The sequence below is a fragment of the Primulina eburnea genome, chromosome 11 (assembly GCF_022965805.1).
Source record: "Primulina eburnea isolate SZY01 chromosome 11, ASM2296580v1, whole genome shotgun sequence".
Taxonomy (NCBI): Eukaryota; Viridiplantae; Streptophyta; class Magnoliopsida; order Lamiales; family Gesneriaceae; genus Primulina; species Primulina eburnea.
In genome coordinates, this window is record NC_133111.1 from 10,937,610 (window position 1) to 10,956,476 (window position 18,867).

Consider the following 18,867-nt stretch of genomic DNA (forward strand, 5'->3'; position numbering starts at 1 on the left):
CATAAAATTATATCAAATGGATGTAAAAAGTGCCTTTTTGAATGACATCTTGAAAGAAGAAGCTTATGTAAGCCAACCTAAAGGATTTGAAGATCCACACCACCCGAACCATGTCTACAAGTTGATGAAGGCACTTTATGGACTTAAACAAGCCCCAAGAGCATGGTATGGTAGGCTTATTGAATATCTGCTTGACTTAGGCTTCAAACGAGATGAGGTTGATAAAACCTTTTTTATTCAAAAATCGAAGCATGATATTCTTATGTGTCAAATTTATGTGGATGACATCATTTTTGGTGCTTCTTCTCAAAAGCATGTTGATGAATTTGTTAAATGCATGTCTACCACATTTGAGATGAGCATGGTAGGAGAATTAAGTTTCTTTCTTGGATTGCAAATTAAACAAATTCATGATGGTATCTTTCTATGTCAATCCAAGTATGCCAAGAATTTGGTGAAAAAATTTTCTACCGAGAACACTAAACACATGAAAACACCAATGGGGTCGACTGAAAAATTGTCCAAAGACGATGTTGCGGCAGGTGTTGACAACACCCAGTATCGCAGCATCATAGGCAGTCTTCTTTACTTAAGTGCAAGTCGTCCCGACATCATGTTTAGTGTATGTTTGTGTGCTAGGTACCAGGCTGATCCTAAAGTCACTCATTTAAAGGCTGTCAAAAGAATTTTGCGATATATATCTGGAACAGTTGACTTAGGTTTGTGGTACACCAAAGAAATAAACACGAATTTAGTGGGATTTAGTGATGCTGACTGGGCTGGAAACTTAGATGATAGGAAAAGTACCACGGGTGGGTGTTTTTATCTTGGTAACAATTTGGTGTCATGGTATAGTAGAAAGCAAAATTGTGTGTCTTTGTCCACTGCTGAATCTGAGTATGTTGCAGCTGCTAGTTGCTGCTCCCAACTTCTGTGGATGAATCAAATGATTAAAGATTATGGATTCAACAGTGACACTTTAATTGTATAATGCGACAATTCAAGTGCAATTGATATTTCAAAAAATCCAGTGCAACACACTCGAACGAAACACATTGACATTAGACATCATTTTATTCGAGATTTGGTTGAAAAAGGTATGATTCGAATGGAATTTGTTGGAACTGAGAACCAACTGGCTGATATCTTTACAAAACCATTGGATTTTGAGAGATTTTCCAATCTTAGGAAGTCTCTCAGCTTGTGAACACAATGATCACTCACGGATGTTGTCCTCGGTGTGACAACACCTGTGGACAACACTCAGCATGCATGTGCATTTTATGTTTAGGATGCTAGACATATTGCATACATCTTGTTTTGTGTGAAGCCTGTACAAGTGAAGGATACTGAATGGTGTGCTCTCAGTTGTGAATGAAACTTTCTATCAAAATTCTTTAAAGTATGGAGTGTGCTCAATCTAAGTCGTAAAGCTGTTGAGGATGTTCGTGTCCAACATGATCTTATCCAATGTAGACAATGACTTAGAAAATTCTTGAGCAATAAGGTGAAAAATAGAAAAGAGGAGAAGAATTTGAAAAAAAATGGAACAAAAACATTGTTTAGAAGAAAATGGAAAAAGCTACCTAGAGGAGTCCAATGAAGACCGTTCTTCTAGTGTGGGAGCTACCACTTCTAAGTCAAAATCCAGAAGGAAAAAGCTACCTAGAGGAGTCCCATGAAGACCGTTCCTCTAGAGTGAGAGCTACCATGTCTGAAATAAAAATGTTCAAGAAAGTTTGAGTCCAACTTGTGAGTGTTGCCAAGAGGTGTTGCCAACACCTAACTACAGACTGATCACAGTTTGATCACATGCGTGAGTATTTCATTTTTTATCATATTTTAGGCATAAATTTAAGTTATTCATATTACTGTTATGTAAATTCATCATGTCCAGTGGACTATCAGTTCTTGATTAATGAAATACGAAGAAAAACCCTATCCAACCCAATTTTGAAATACATTGATATCTAACGGTTAGTGGGGTTAATTCGATGTGGCGTTCATCCTGCCTGATTTTCCTGAAAGAATGATTACACTGGTTCAGAAAGTTACCGTTGGGTGAGAGTAAAAACTGATTTGGAAAGGGGCTGCAGTCACGGCTCGAAAGAATGTTACCGTTGGAGGGGCGTACTTAAATACTTAGGAATAGATGATGAATAACTTTACTATTTAGTATTTTCCCGCACGTTCTAAAATTTCTCCTGCTCTCACTATTCATTTTTTTCTCGAAAATTATCTTTGCCTTCGCGATTCCCTGTGTTCCTCGATCCACACTACTTTTTTTGTTCTCTATTTCGCAGATGGCTGGCTTCGATCCTCACGACATTAGGAGTGAAATGGCTGCAAGCATGGGTGAAAAATCACCTGACCCAACACCCACAGCTGAAACCAATGTTGAAGGGTTGGAAATTGTGGGTGTACCAGAAGAACCAATCCTGCTGGAAATGATCGCTCCTGGTGAACCTGGGAACGAAATCAATGTCGAGGATCCCCCAAATTTTGAGGCCGTGAATAGAGCCTTTCCCCCTGTTCCTATGCGCCGTAAGTCAAAGAGACAAGCAGGGTTCGATCCAAACTTTGTCCCTACCAAAAAACCAAGGGCATCCACCGTCCCATTTATTCTGGACCCTGATTTCTCATCTAGAGACGACTCCAATGATGATGATTTTGAGTTGGTGGCTCGCCCCAAACCAACTGTTGCTGCTAAGGAATCTGGTTCTACTTCTGGTAGTCAAAAACCAAACCCCATCACGGACTCTCATGAAGCTGCAGAAGAACAATCTCCTGGTGAACCTGAAGATGATGAACAATCTTTGGCAGAGTTTCTTGCTCAGCTCAAAGAAGATAAGGCCGCCCGAAAACAAATGGCTAAGGAGGATGAACCTGACTCAGAAATGATGAAGGAATTCGAGCAAAACCGGCCTGGTGCCTCTGATGACTCCTCCTCATCGTCTGTATCTGACTTTGAATCTGAGGAACAAGGTGATGATGCATCTGAGGACATTGACTCTGAATCTAGCGAGTCTTCTGAAGATGATGCTGCTGATGCTGATGCCGGTGTTGAGGTGAATGTTGACAACACCGAGCACAACACTAACTCTGCTGATTATGATCTCAGTAAGTCCTTCTCCCCGAAGTTTTATTCTAAAGAGGCCTTGGCATTGTGGCCCCTATTTATTCATCGAGAGTTGATTGAAGAGAAAAACATTGATTTTGATGCGTATGGAAAGCATAATTTGATTGAGTTCTTGAAGAGCCTAAGGATGCTCTCAACTGTCACCACAGTCATGCCCTACTGTCGCCGAGTTGTGTTGGAGTTTTATTGCAATCTTTTGAGGAGTGTGGCAGATGAGGACTCGGTGAAATATGGCAGAGTGTTCGTTCGGGATCGTATTTACAATTTCTCACCGACTGTGATCAATGCATTTTATGACACCCCAGATATTGAAGAGGCTGAAGAGGATCTGGACATACATGCTGTTACCACTGTGCTTACTGGAGGTGTGGTCCAAGTTTTCCCTGATCATCCCAAGAAGTTGAGTGCCGCCAATCTCACCTCCTTCTTTTCTGTGCTACAAAAAACCGCTATTTGGAACTGGACTCCATCGACCAACACTACCACGGTCACTCGATCACAGGCCATGATGCTATTTGCTATTGGAACCGGACGGGCCTTTAACTTTGGAAAACTGGTATTCAAGACTTCATTGCAATATGCTGAAGGTGACTTCAAGAAAACCAAGCTGCCTTACCCTTCGCTAATCTATGGAATCTTGGAATCTCAAGGTTTCATTCCGGATATTGATGAAGAGCTCTGCCCTGTTGGCGATTCCCTAAAGATTTCACCAGCTTACTTCAAAGGCAACAGAAGAATCGATCTGCCTTGGCTGGGTTCGAGTGTTGCTGCAGATGTTGGCCACACTGTTGAAACAACATCTGAGCCTCTGCCTGGCATATCTAGTCTGCCCCCGACACCTCTTGCTGGTTATGTTACACTATCTCTCTCCTACATTCGTGCTCAAATCGCCTATGGTCGACAACAGATTGCTCATGCGAAGGAGACCATCGATCATTATGAAAATCAAGTGGCTGATTATGAGCTTCTACTTGCTGCGAGTATCCATTCTGGACAAAAAGGGGGAGTAGATGATACAGCTGGAACCAGTGGAGCCAAAATAGATGATGAAGATGATGATAGCAGTAATGATGGATAAAGGAGATTTTGAGTGTTTCTTTTGTTTTTGTAGTCCTTCTTACTTTAGTTGTCCTTTTATTTTCTCTAATCTTTGGTGCTCCTGATTAATGAAATGAACAGTTTCGGTGTTATGATCTGAATGTTGCAACATCTAACATACAACACCTGTGATATTTTTCATTAGGGGAATGCTTAACAGCAGAATTCAGGGGGAGACAACTAAGTTGGCTGAGTCACTGATTTGCTAACTCAGGGGGAGTTGAGCTGTATAACCATGATTGGGGTGTTTTGTCCAGAAAGACAAAAATGGGGAGATTGAAAGGAATTAAAATTCCTTGATATTATTTCCTTTTTAATATCTCTAATGTTTTGCCTTTCTAGACTTGAGAATAATCTCTAATTTATGATGTGATCTTGTGTAGATTTGGTATTCGATATGAGAGTCATAATATCTTTAATATATGGAATCTTATAACTTCAAGATATGAGATCTTTATTCTTTAAGGAGTTTTTTTCTAATAAAACTCCGTGTGTGCTTTAATAGGAGACGGGGGTGAAAAAGGATAGTGTGAGAGACGGAGGAGTTCGAAGAGTTTTTCGAGATCGAAGCCATCTCGTGCTATTGTTAACGTGTTGCTGGGAAGTGTTGACACCATATGAAGACAACACCCAATCACTGTGTTGATTAGTGTGTTGAATGTTTGAAGACCATTTACTTCTCACTTGATGCATCTTATGTATTTTGGTTATACGGTTTGTTAGATGTTTAGGATGCAATTTGTTACTCGCCTTTATAAGGGAGTTGTTTGATTCTTTCACTAGTATTGGTTTTTGTAAACTTACAAGTTTTTCTAGTGAATTATTTTGCCCTGAGGCACCGCACAAGTATTTGATACTTGTGCATAATTTATATTTCGTCTCTCTTATTATTATTATAATTCAAGTTGTGTGTTAACTTCTTAAACTGAAACTTCCGCTGCTTGTTGTCGTGAGTGTTATAACATCTACGTACAACACCTACTTTCTGATACACACAACAATCACCCTCATCACACTCACACTGTGGGAACAGAACTTTCACAATTCAACGAGTAAAATCCATAAATATAATAAATTAGGAATAATTCAAAATAACACCATTATAATCTTCTCTTTCGTTAAAATCATACACTACTCAACAATCTTCAATTTCGGTATGATTTAACAATTTATCAGATTTATTCAAGAAATCGACGAATTTCAAACATCACCAAAACTACAAAATTTTTACCTCAAATCAAAAAACCTCGTGTCAAAGATCTCAGAACTGAAAGCGGTTCATCGATTGGATAAACCGACAGGTCATACAATCGAAAAAAATGGAAATGCTACTTCTCTCTCACCTCTGTCGAAATGTTAGCTGGTTCGGTGAAATTGAATTCCACCGCCTCAACTTTTTAAATTCTTTTTTAAAATATTATATTATTTATTATTTTATTAAATTATTAGAATAATATATTATATTTAACATTTTTAACACCGATATATCTCTTTGGACCAGTCAAACGATCAAATTTTCCAAAACTCAAAACATGAAACTTCTATCTTTGAGTTTTCTACGTTATATCCAAATTTCAAATCATTTTAACTTCATATGACCAACATGTCATATTTCATTCTTTGAAAATCATTAATTATTTAGTAATATCATTTTACTAAATCAACAATTGTGATATTTACTCCAGGCATTACATGTTATCACCTCCAGCTTGGCACCATCGCGTTACCTTTCGTTCATTCTTCTCTGCAAATAGCTGATATGTTTACCAAGGCACATTCCGCTTCATTTTTCTATTTTTTGTCTGACAAACTCTCAATGTTTTTAGATGTAGCATCACGAGTTTGAGGGAAAATATTAGAATATATTATTATTAGCTCTCAACGGTATTTAGTCATTTTATTCTTTTTGTAGTTTACCTCGACTATATAAACATCATTCTTTGTATTTTTTATTATTGAGTTCACAATAATGCGATTAGAGTTTTCACTCATTCTCTATTTTTCTCCTCTTTCTTTTCCTAATGTATTGAAATTTTATTTCCATTCTTCAGGTTTTTTGTAAAAAAATGATGGATGACTCATCCCCTACCTTTCTCAAACGCAAATAGAATCCTTCAACTTCTCAAGATCGATATGAGAGATTCGCGTGCATTTATGATGAAAATGACATCTAACCCTTGATGCATGTTTTTATCTAAGAAGATAGCTAATGGACCACCAAAACTTTGATTTGATTTACAAAGGGTGGTGAAAGAATTAAATGGTATACCAAACAACATTCAAAGCTAATTTTCTACAGTACGTTTAAAGACAAAGAATAGTAGATTGAAATTGACAGAAAGCCGTATAATTTAACTTGGGTACCTGTAATTACTCAAACAGCAACGAACAACCTATATAATCGAAGGGTCACCTAAAATTTCATTGAATTTTCGTGTGAATGTGAAAACCGTTCGTTCAAGAACCAAATTCAAGTAGTCTAACATCAAGTAATTTCAACATCAATAATCGAACTTAAATGTTACACTCTATCTGCTCCAACTTATTTATAACCTATCTAAAACTGGACAATCTAGCCGTGGTATTTTTGGTTCATAGAGTTGCAAGAGCATTATTACAAAATTTCATCCTCTGAAAAAAGAACAATTCAAAGCTCAGGCCTTTTGATCTGTCGACTCCTCCTTGTCAGCCTTCTGCAGAAAAATTCAGTAACACAACCCAAGTTAAATTATCAGGAGGAAGAAATGATAGTTGGTCACTAATATTGATTCTACCCACAGAAGAACTTATTCACAACAAGATTGATACAAATAGTTTGGTTTGTCGACCCTTCAGGTTTCATTAATAAGATCATGTATATACTTAATTCCACGCACAAAAACTATGATTATGCATTACTCAATCAATTTACACACATTAAAATGAGGAATTAAAGCATCATCCCTGCCTGAATTATATTGATACATAATGTCATTATGACAGTTAACCGATTCAAAAAATGTATATCAAATTATTGGGCACAGATGACAGTTCGGAAAAAAATGCATTTTCGTTTATTTAGTTTGTCCTCCCACAATCAATCAAGCATAAATATATATTTTTTTTAAATTACTGCTTGCAATCTTATTCCAGCCAATTTAGATCTTTTGCTTTCAATTTGCTATCCCCTCAATTTTCAGTTGGCATAAAACCAATCAATCCATATCCTATTTCCTAGCACATAATCATCAGTCCATACTGCATATACCAGGGACGACTCCTTCATGACTACAATCATCGACACACATTCATCGCTAACAAATTAGAGCATTAACAAACCAATGCAAATCACACCTTTATATCAAATTGATGTTTAATATATTTTTGAAGCACTGATTTCTTTCCAGTGTAGGCCACTAACAATGACAACTTGGAGATTTGGACCATCACTTTTACACATGCATTTACCTAAGAACCGCTTATTGTGTTATATGGACTTTATCCCTCAGTTTCCATCAATTCAGTCCACATGATCCCTTTAAGGAACTTGAGAGCTTTAGTCATAGTAATGAATATGGTGAACAAAAACACTATGGTCATTTGGGGTGTAAGAACAAATACAGCAGCACACTTCATCAAGGTAATGCTCAACAGACAAATGAAAAAAACAGGAAATTGTTCATGCTCATGATCCCATCAGTACAAGCTTCAAATTACAGAAACTTTCAGTATGCAAGCATTAAAAAATTTATGATTCTGCTATTAAGACAATTATATAAATTTAGATGCTGAAATATCAAGCCACTTTGAGCTACACTTAGATAAAGAATTTTCACAACTATCTCAGGAAGCCTATTAATTAAGGTGAATGGCTCATTAAATCACGTATCATATAGTAATATTATTTAAACTAACGTGTGTGCCATATAATACATAAATACTATTTCTTGTGTGAGTCTAACACATTTTTCGAATATATTGAGTTTAGTTATCATGTTTACAAAATCAATGAGACAAAGGTTTAGCACATCACATAGTAATTGTAATGACCTGAATCTTTATTTGAATGAAGTAATAATCAGACATGATTAAAGAGTTGTTAATTAAGTATTATTAAGAATGGATTAGATCAACATGTTGGGATCCATTAAATTTAAAATAGACCACTCGATCTACTTCATATTTGCATTATCACGACAAATCCAACTAGATGAATGAGATTATGACACGTGACAAATAAGATTCGGATCTTCTGAACTAGTCTGGTTACAGCCTATAAATAGAAGATGATTTCATTGTTTCCTATAAACGCTGCTTTCCCTCAGCTCTTCTCTCAAGTTCCATCCATATATACCTTAGGTTTTTTGCCAGTTTCTAGGCAGTTTAGTGTCAGGAAGCTTCGGATCAAGTGTCAACTCGAGGAGGGGCCAGTGAACTGGGCTACGCAAATCGAGGCGTCATTTGTGGGATGACGACAGACGCAGGTATAATCCTGAAGCCTTAAATAATTATTTAAGGATCATTAAGAAGAACTTTGAAGCATGTTTAGAGATTCTGGATCTAGTGTGATGGTGATTTCAGTATGTTGGTATTGTCTAGGTTCAGACGAATAAAATTTATGTCAGAGTGTTTTAGTGAGGTACGTGATGAACTGACTGAAATATCCAAGCGTAGTATACACACTTATATGTTGCATGATACATGTTTAATTCTTTTGACATATTATTTAATTCTTTTGACATATTATGCATGACATATCATGTTTGGTCTGACATCTTTTGAGATATATCTCATTTGTTTGGGCCGCTCAGCCATATTCTGTATTGCGGACAGTTGAGTATAGAGAGCTACAGTTCCGACTAGACCCGCGGTCTCTGATGATCATCGACATTGTAGGTCCACATATTGATGATGGTTGTAAAAGCCAAAACATATCTATGGTAGATCAGAGACTATACACTCATGTGCCACTAGACTGAGCATGAGATATTTAACTTGATCATTGATATCCGAGCATATTGCATTTCACATGCATCATATCTGTTTGTATACTCATACATTCTCGTATTGGACGATTGTAACTCAAGTTCTTGTTTTCATCTTGGTCACCCTATTCCACTGGACAGGTGTTAGGTTGGACGGTTCGTACGATTAGAGCAGTTGGGGTTTCGGTGGTGATTCGGTGGAGATTTTTTTTGGTTTCTCGTATTCTTGTGAGGGATTATGAATTCGATATGATTGTACAATATTTAAAACTGAGATTATTGTTCTGTTTTCGTTTGGGTGGTAAGATGATTAAGTTATTTGGTTTCCGATGTTTAATTGTTGTTATCATATTTAATTATGCATGCTTATAATATCATATAAATGAGATTAACTATATTATTTTAAAGGAATGTAAGGAAATTTTGCTTTTCCTTTCAATTTTCTCAACAAAGCATGAGATCCGAGCACAACATTTCTGTTCTCAACAAAGTATGAGATCCGACACAACATTACTGCCACCTCTCAGTACCCATGGACCATGGCACCACCATAGTCCACACAGGAATCCTGAAAGCATATTTCGCTCCCACTTAATCAATTTCTGGATCAATTCTTAATGAGCTATCAGCCTATCACCTTCTTCGACAGTACAACAGTCAGGAAACATGGAAGCCTACTTTTCACACAAAGATCGACATCTCCACATATCTCTTCCTTTTTCATTCATAAAATTTCTAAATAATCAACCCCAACAATTTATTAGTCCGCCCATTAATTCAACTCATATACATATCCCTCTAAACTGAATTTTAGTTTTTTAAAAAAAGAGTAAGCACCATAGCTAGCAACATGAATTCCTCGATAACATCAAAAACATAGTTGCCGAGTTTCAATCTAGTGATAAATGATCATACGAACACGATAAATCATCCAATTTCAAAATTAGAAATATACGGCAAAACAATTAAGAAGGTGGATAGAAAACATGGAGTAAGCAAAGTCCCGGGGTTTAATACCGATTGGGCGGAATGCCAGGAGAGACCACGGTAGACGTTGACAGAGAAAGTAGCAGCTAGATAAATGGTGGCGACGCCGAGCCCCGCCGTGAAGGCCTTGAATGTCCAGTCCCCTATTTTGCTCGCCGCCGCCATTTAAGCGATTCCTCGCCTGCTGCGGCTTCTAGACGAGTCAATCTAATAAAGAAAATTACTTGGGCGTCATCAGATACGGATAAAATGTGACCTAAAAATGATTTAAACAAATTTTTGAATCGTTTTAAGATAATTTGTACGCAATATTATAGCTTGATTTGTAAACTTGTAATACATTCTATTTAAATGATTAATTTTATGAGAATTTCATATGGCTAGAAAAGTTCGATAAAATTTTGGATGATATTGTCAGGATTGAAATTGACACAATTTTCTTTTAGTTAATTTTATCTATTGATTGTATTTCATTCACCCGTGATCTATCATTTTATATTATACTTTTACAAGAATTTTGATTGTACAGTACTCTGAGATGTCCCATAATAAAGTATCATGAGATTTTCCCAACAACACGGAGAGTCATTCTATTCAGTATGAGGCAAATTCAATAGTTAAGCAAACATCTCTAGGTATCATAATTGTTCTAAATATTTTCTTAACCAAATTTTATTTAACAGTTTGAATGCAGCGACACGAAAATGTGTAATCAATAGTGCTCTCTCAACTAGTAGTCTCATATTTAACCTAGATGATGATGAGATGATACATTTGTTAAATGATACAACGAAATTTGACTACAATCAGTATCCTTTTGAAACGTCCACTACTTTTTTTTTTTTAATCATAAATCATAAACTCGAAAATACTAACTAAATAAAATGACTTAATATAATCAAAACAATTTAAATCTCATGTAAATCAAATAAAATCCTAAATCATCAACTAACCAAAAATTCCTAAATTGACCTTAAGAAGATCAACTAACAATAAAAATAAAGTATAAAAATATCTCAAATAAAAAAATTAACATAAATCTTTAAATCATTAATCTATCTAGCTAGTGCGGAAATGAATGACCTCAGGTATGTACTGCTGCACTCGATCCACTCAATCATCAGCGCCTCCCATAACAACATCAAATCATACATCATACAAACCTAATGAGTCTAATGACTCAGCAATAGGGGTGGGCAACGGTTGGTTTGGCTCGATTTTAGTCTACAACGGTTCGGTTTTTCGGTTTTCGGTTTTGAATATCTCTAGTCCAAAACCAAACCATTTTATTACGGTTCGGTTCGGTTTTTTGTAATACGGTTCGGTTTTTACGGCCGGTTATATACGGTTGGCTAAAATTTGTTGAGAGATAAAATTATATGTCACTTCATGTCTTTAAAATCTAAATCATAGTATTTTTCAAATATTTAATTTGTGAGACTTGATCATTTTTACATGTATATATATATATATATATATATATATATATATATATATATATATATATATAACATGTGTTGTGTATAAACATGTCATACGAATATAATAACTATATATAACCAATTAACCAAGTAAACACGGAAAATGCTTGAATCCAACGGAATATTCAGTTAACAAGGTGTCAACCAGCTCGAATGGAACACAAATAATCTTACGAAATATTAAAGAAATATATACAGAAAAAAAGAGAAAGTCGACTGATGAGTGGTGAGAAATAAGAGAAAACGATCGGATTGAAAAATTGAGGGTTAATGATACTAAGTTCCTAAATCTTAATTGGTCCATTATATATAAAAAGACTTATATTTAACAATAATATGATCCATTATTCATAAAATATTATATTTAACAAAAATATGGCCGGTTCGGTTTTTCGGTTTTTTTGGGGCTTAAAACCGAAAACCGAACCGAAAAACCGAACTTTATATATTTTAAAACCATAACCGACCGAAAAACCGATAAAACCGAACCATTTAAACCGAATTATTCGGTTCGGTCGGTTTTTTCGGTTTTTCGGTTTTTATGCCCACCCCTACTCAGCAAGTTCTAAACATGAGTAGCAAGTAATGCATATACAATCACATACATTAAAATCATATTTTTATTTAAAATAGCTTTTAAACATAAATAAACCATTTAAAATCATTTTAAGAATAAATAAATCATTTTAAAAAATAGCTTTAATCATAAATAAATCATATATCATAAAATAATTTTAGTCGTAAAGCTTTCAATCGTATATCATTTTGGGTGAAGTTTGATCCTTGAAAGTGACTAGCTTTTATCCTCTGGTCGACTGATTAGTCTTCAGCTCCACATGACCCAAGGGGGTGGGCACTAGGCACCACCATGGAAATATGATTGTCGAGGCTCCCTCGAAGGCCTTCTCCCATATACGGGCTCCCTCTGGGCCTTTTCCTATAAATGGGCTCCTTCTAGTCCCTTCTCCCGTAAATGGACCCCTTTGGAGTCTTTTCCCTTCACGACATCCCCACAAAAATTTAAGTTCACCGTTCCCTCAAAAAACTGATCCCCCACACATCATATATCATTTTTCACAGTCAATTCACATCCTTCAAAATATTTTTCATGTTCTTTAAAAATCATAAAAATTTCATAACTTTCCAAAAATAGCATTTTAAAACAGTACAAATTGCACAGCTTTACAATAAATCATAAAATATAATATGATCGTCAAAATCATCATTTTAAATCATAAAATATCGTTTAACATGTGTTATGATCCTTCGTGACGCTGCCAAGCTTTTACGTATTAACCTAAGTGTAAAATTACGTGAAACGTCCACTAATTTTTTTTAAAATCATAAATCATAAACTCGAAATCGACCTCACAAAGATCAACTAACAGTAAAATAAAGCATAAAAATATCTCTAATAAAATAATTAACATAAATATTTAAATCTTTAATATATATATAGCTAGAGCGGAAACATAAAGACCATCAGGTGTGTACTGCTACACTCGATCCACTCAAGTGTGAGTGCCTCTCATAAATCTGTTAGAGTAGGTGCCCGTCGAGCCAAGTGTTGACCGATGGATTCATGTTGAAACTCTATGTATAAACGATCTTTATTTTAATAATATTTGAAATTATTGTTTTGGTACATCTTTATCTGTATACCAATGCTAGTTGCATAGATAAAGTTCTTGAATATACAAATAGTGGAAAGAATATGAGATGCTCATATGATGAGTATCATGAAACTCATATTTGGAATACTGTATATTCTAAATAGTTCCTCGTCGATTCAGCCGCCGCTAAGAAAGATGTATGCAGCTCGAGTTTGAGACTAGTATCTGCGATGTGAGTACAATGCTTCATTGGTAGGGGACATTGTGATGTCCGAGCATGCAGATTGGTGCTTCTTGTAGAGTGCACTAAACAACCCTCCATAAAGGACTTTTCAAGTGGTTCTCATTTATCGAGTAGAAACATCCTAGTTTATGGTTGTACAATTTTAGTCTTTATGACCCGGGACAATATTGAGACTCTATATGCTAACATTGCACTTTGACTTGTTTACCGACTCATATGGGTGTCATCAGGTAGCAAGGTTGGGTGTTTTGTCGAAACATATAGGAGTCGTTGCACTATAGCCAGGGATTCACCGCTTACCTTCGTGTATGGATATCCTATGTGTATGTAATTTGAAATCTCTGATCAGAGTTTTGGTGGTAATTATTAAAGGGGTTTCACAGATTACACAATCGATGCAACTACGACATGACACATAGTATCGATTCTTTGACAGCTCTTGATATACCAATATTTTTCGAATCGGTCGGGATATATGAGATGGAGGGACCGTACTGTACGCTAACCATAATTGAATGGTTCTTGCAGGCACTATCATTTGATACCTAGGGAATCATGTAAGCGATGCTGCTAGGCATTTAACATGATTGGTTGAGTATTATCAGACTTGAGTTCTGACGTTCTTATTATCAAGGAGTTGATAATTAAGAATGGAGCAATTGGGATATTCTCAAATAAGGACATGTTTAGTCCCGAATCACATTAAGATGTAAACCCACAGCTAGTTATATCAATTAACTATTGAGGGCCACACAAGTGCTAACTTTCTATATCCCGTTGAGAAATAAAATAGTTCAATATGTTGAACGACTTATAAAGGAGTTTATAAGCGCAAAGAAAAATAGAAGCGTGACTTCTATAAGAGAATTATGGGGAGTGTAACTTTTAATTTATGGAAGTGTGCCTAAATTAAAAGATGGCTCAAATAAATAATGTATTTGAAAATTGTGATTTTCATAAAATTTATTATGGACTAAATTAAATTAATTCAAGTTTTGAATTAATTAAATACTAGTGGACCTAGTAGAGTTCAAATAATTAAATTAATTCAAATGTTGAATTAATTAAATAACATTGGCTCTTGTAGAGCCCAATTGGAATAATTATTTAACTAGTGGGCTTGAGTAAATTCAAGTAAATATTTAATTGGTCTCAAATATGTTTGAGACATTTAAATAAAAATACATGGCCTTTGTAATTGTTACAAGCCTAAATAGAATTGTATGCATAGGAGGTGAAGGGTTGGAGGTGACTTTTTCAATATCCAAGGCATGTCATGTTCATACAACTTTAACTTTTTACACAACCAAGACAACTTATCATTCCCTCCTCCAAGACATGCAAGGGCCGAAATTTTTCATCTCCTATTCTCCTTCATTTTTCTTATTCAATTGTTGAAGATGACATACTCTTCTCAAAGAAAAACCCTCTAACTTTTCTAGTGCAAAATTAGATGGGATCTTCTTTGTAGGGTGGTGGGCTTGATTTTTGAGCAAGAAGTACTCATTGGAAGCTTGTAGTTGTCTTGCCTTTGAAGAGCTAAGTTGTTTAACAACATAGTTGAAGTCATTATCAGTCCTTTGTGATTGATATGTATGTTTCTAAACACACTATGAATGTCATATTTTGTGTTTTATGTTATTTGCTATACATCATAGTGAGGTGCTCGATTTTTTCTTGTAAAATTTGATTTTTGAAACTTTCGTTGCGCATCCGGGCACCTTAACCGATCCAATTTCAAAATCATCAAATCCTGCATCATACAAACATAGTGAGTCTAATGATTCAGCATGTTCTAAACATGGATAACAAATAATACATATACAATCACATGCATTAAAAATCATACTTTTATTTAAAATAACTTTTGAACATAATTAAACCATTTTAAAATAGCTTTAAGCATAAATAAATCATTTCAAAAATATCTTTTAATCATAAATAAATCATATATCATAAAATCATTTTAATCGTAAAGCTTTCAATCATATATTATTTTGGGTGAGGTTTGATGCTTGAAAGTGACTAGCTTTTATCCTCTGGTCGACTGATCAGTCTTCAGCTCCACATGGCCCAAGGGGGTGGGCACTAGGCACCACCATGGAAATATGATCGTCAGGGTTCCCTTGAAGGACTTCTCCTATAGACGGGCTTTCTCTGGAGTCTTTTCCCATAAATGAGTTCCATCTGATGCATTCTCCCGTAAATAGGCCTCCTTCTGGGCCTTCTCCCCTCATGACATCTCCACAAAAATGTAAGTTCACCGTTCCCTCAAAAAACGGATCCTCCACATATCATATATCATATGTCACAGTCAATTCACATCCCTCAAAATATTTTTCTTTTTCTTTAAAAAATAAAATATCACAGCTTTCCAAAAATAGCATTTTAAACAGTACAAATTGCACAGCTTTACAATAAATCATAAAATATCATATTTTCATAAAAATCATCAATTTAAATCGTAAAAATTCATTTAACATGCGTTATGATCCTTCTGAACGCTGCCAAGCTTTACGTATTTTCATAAACGTAAAATTATTGTTTTGCTCCTAGACGTAAAAATTCTTAATTTTATATTTTTCTCACTTTTAGTGACATGGTCACATCCCAAATGATTATTTAAGCTTAAGTATAATTTTTTTCATAACTTTATTCCGCTTAAATCAAGGCTTCTAATTAATTATTTAATTAACTAATCGTGAGGCGATTAAATCTTGAATAAATTCAAAACTCCATATTTTCTTCCCAAACTTTAAAAATAACCTTTTCAATACCTAATCTACCCTTGTGAGACATGAACCACATCTGTGGACCCATGGTTCCAATTTTTCTTATTAAATATCAAAATTGACCAATATATGAACACACCGAGCCATCTCAATATTTACTCGAGCCACTGTCAAGCCACCTCAAGCAAAACTCGAGCCAACCCACCTAGGCAACCTTCTTACCAAAGCCAGCCCATTAACCAGCTTTTAGAACCACGTTAGGGCTCCTGCACCTTGGACCCGAATGCATGCTTGTGTGCGTGTGTTGGTGTCCTAGTTGTATTGGGTTTCCTAGTTGCCTTAGGACTCATCAAGCCATCTACCCACTGACCACCCATGACCCTTACTGACCCTAGACCACGCTCAGACCCGAACCAAGCCTAGCCCAGACCCTTGAAACCACGCGTGAAACACCAGAAACGAATACAGCAGCCTGCGCACAAGGTTCCCTTCTCGCCCAAGGACTCTTAATGGCACTAGGACTCTTCCAGCCGAGCCACCACAGAGCCCACCTAATCCTAACTGACCCTAGTCCATGCCCAGACCCAACCAAGCCCAGCCCAGACTCTGAACCAACGAACAATCCACCTGAAGAGATCAGCAGCCTGCACGTAGCTACACATGGTTACCTCACGTTTTCCCATGAGGCGCGTTGAGCCACCCTGCACCAACCCATGGCTCGTCCTTGACCAACCTACCTTGACCCTTCTGGACCTACCTTGAGCCACCCAGTCCCAGTAGCGAGCCCCCATGGCCGCTTCTGCACATACATGCTTCTGCACATACACGAGCATGGGGGAGAGTCCCATTTCACGTGGAATCTTTCCCAGCCCAAAGCTCAAACTATAGCTGCCCTAGGATCCAACCCAGCCCTAGACCAAGACCACCACTACCCTGAACCAAAATTGGCTGAGCCCCAACTCACATGCAAACTATCGAGTCACTTCTTAATGCCATGCATGAGAATTGTTCTAAAAAACCCCTAGGACTCTTGACTCCTGATATGCAATGGTTCCAGCCGTATTTTACCTTTAAATTAAGCATGTTTTAACCATATTCATCATATATTGGCAGCGTACTCGTTGGGAATCATAACATGTTTCATATTTGCGTAAAAAAAACCGTATTTTTGAAAATAAACGTTCCACCGTAAAAATATTCAAACACCTATTTTTTCATGCATAATATGATTTGTATGATGTCTAAAAGGGTTCAAAAAACGTTCCTTTGCGTTTATAACGCTCGAAATACTCAATCGTTGGCGAGCGTGCGATGTTGGACGACCGGACGACGAAGAACACAAGCTTTTTCTTTCCTCTTTATTTTCGAAATCTTGTGTGCGTGTGTGTGTGAGTGAATTTTTGGCTGATGCAAGTGATATGTGAGGTTTTGAAAGCCTAGGAGTCCTATTTTTAATCCACATGCTAATGGGCTTGGGTTTTGGGCTTACAAGCTTAATGGCAATTGAGCCTACTTTAAATAATTAAATTGATCCCAATAACTCTTTTAATTAAAACATAAAATTTTATAAACTTAGTTTCCCAATAATAATATTTTTGATCTTTTAAAACTCCTTGTGAAACGTCTTATATTCGATTTGCTTTAAAAGTATTAGAATAATTTTATTTTTTAAAAAAACCCTTACTAGCATCGACTGAATTACTCCAATATTTTCATAAAATATTTTGTACCATTTTAAAATAATAAATCCATCTAGTATTTGAAAATCAAAGAAATAGTCCAGTCGTCAAATCGTCTAACATTTTACCAATCATAAAAAGCAATAAATTTGAAAAGTGTAGCTCATACTAAACCTCTCAAAAATATCTCAAAAAGCATAAATAAAAGTCTTAAAATCTTTAACATAATCATAAACTTAAATCATAAGTGTGGAAAATAGAAGCGCCGGTCCTCGGGTTATGTAGATCTTCAGTTCAGTCAAATCAAGCATCCAAACCTCCCTCAACATTATTATCATATTCACCTGCATCAATATCACCTAGTGAGTCTAAGGACTCAACTCATCATATTCTTGATATCAAATAATACGTATAAAACCACAAGCAACAGTGAAAAATACTTTTACGTAAAGATACCATTTTCATAAATATTTTAATATCATCTTCAATGTATTCATATACATATTATCGTCAACATATACGTATTCTTTTTTTCTTTTCTTGAATTCAGATCGTTAATTGTGACTTTCGTGTTCATCTACATCTACGTGTTGGGTGATGGATCCATCTACATGTAACCACAGTACTGGGCGGCGGGGACATCGGCAACACTCTCACCGATCAACTGAGCATTAGCCTTGCGTAGTAATATATCATCGTATACATATTCGTATCCAAGGAAACACGATCGTGGGGCTCCCACTGGGATCATAACCCTCACGATATTTCCAATATATCATCGTATTATTCACGATTACTTCACTTCCTTCAACGTTTCATATTCTCATCACTTTATAAAATTTAAACATGCATATAACGTTTTTTTTAGACCAATCATGCAACATATCTTTTAACATTTTCGTTTAATCATAAAACTCATGAACATTTAAA

The 18,867-nt window shown here is 35.8% G+C and overlaps 1 long non-coding RNA gene across 1 annotated transcript; it reads right to left on the reverse strand.

Annotated features, from left to right (window-relative positions):
• Positions 1-6,635: 6,635 nt before the first annotated feature.
• Positions 6,636-10,543, reverse strand: LOC140805290 (uncharacterized). The gene is made up of 2 exons (XR_012112304.1): positions 10,219-10,543; positions 6,636-6,930 (listed from the first exon to the last, which is right to left on the reverse strand). It is a non-coding gene; the product is annotated as an uncharacterized lncRNA (long non-coding RNA).
• Between the last annotated feature and the right edge of the window lie 8,324 nt (positions 10,544-18,867).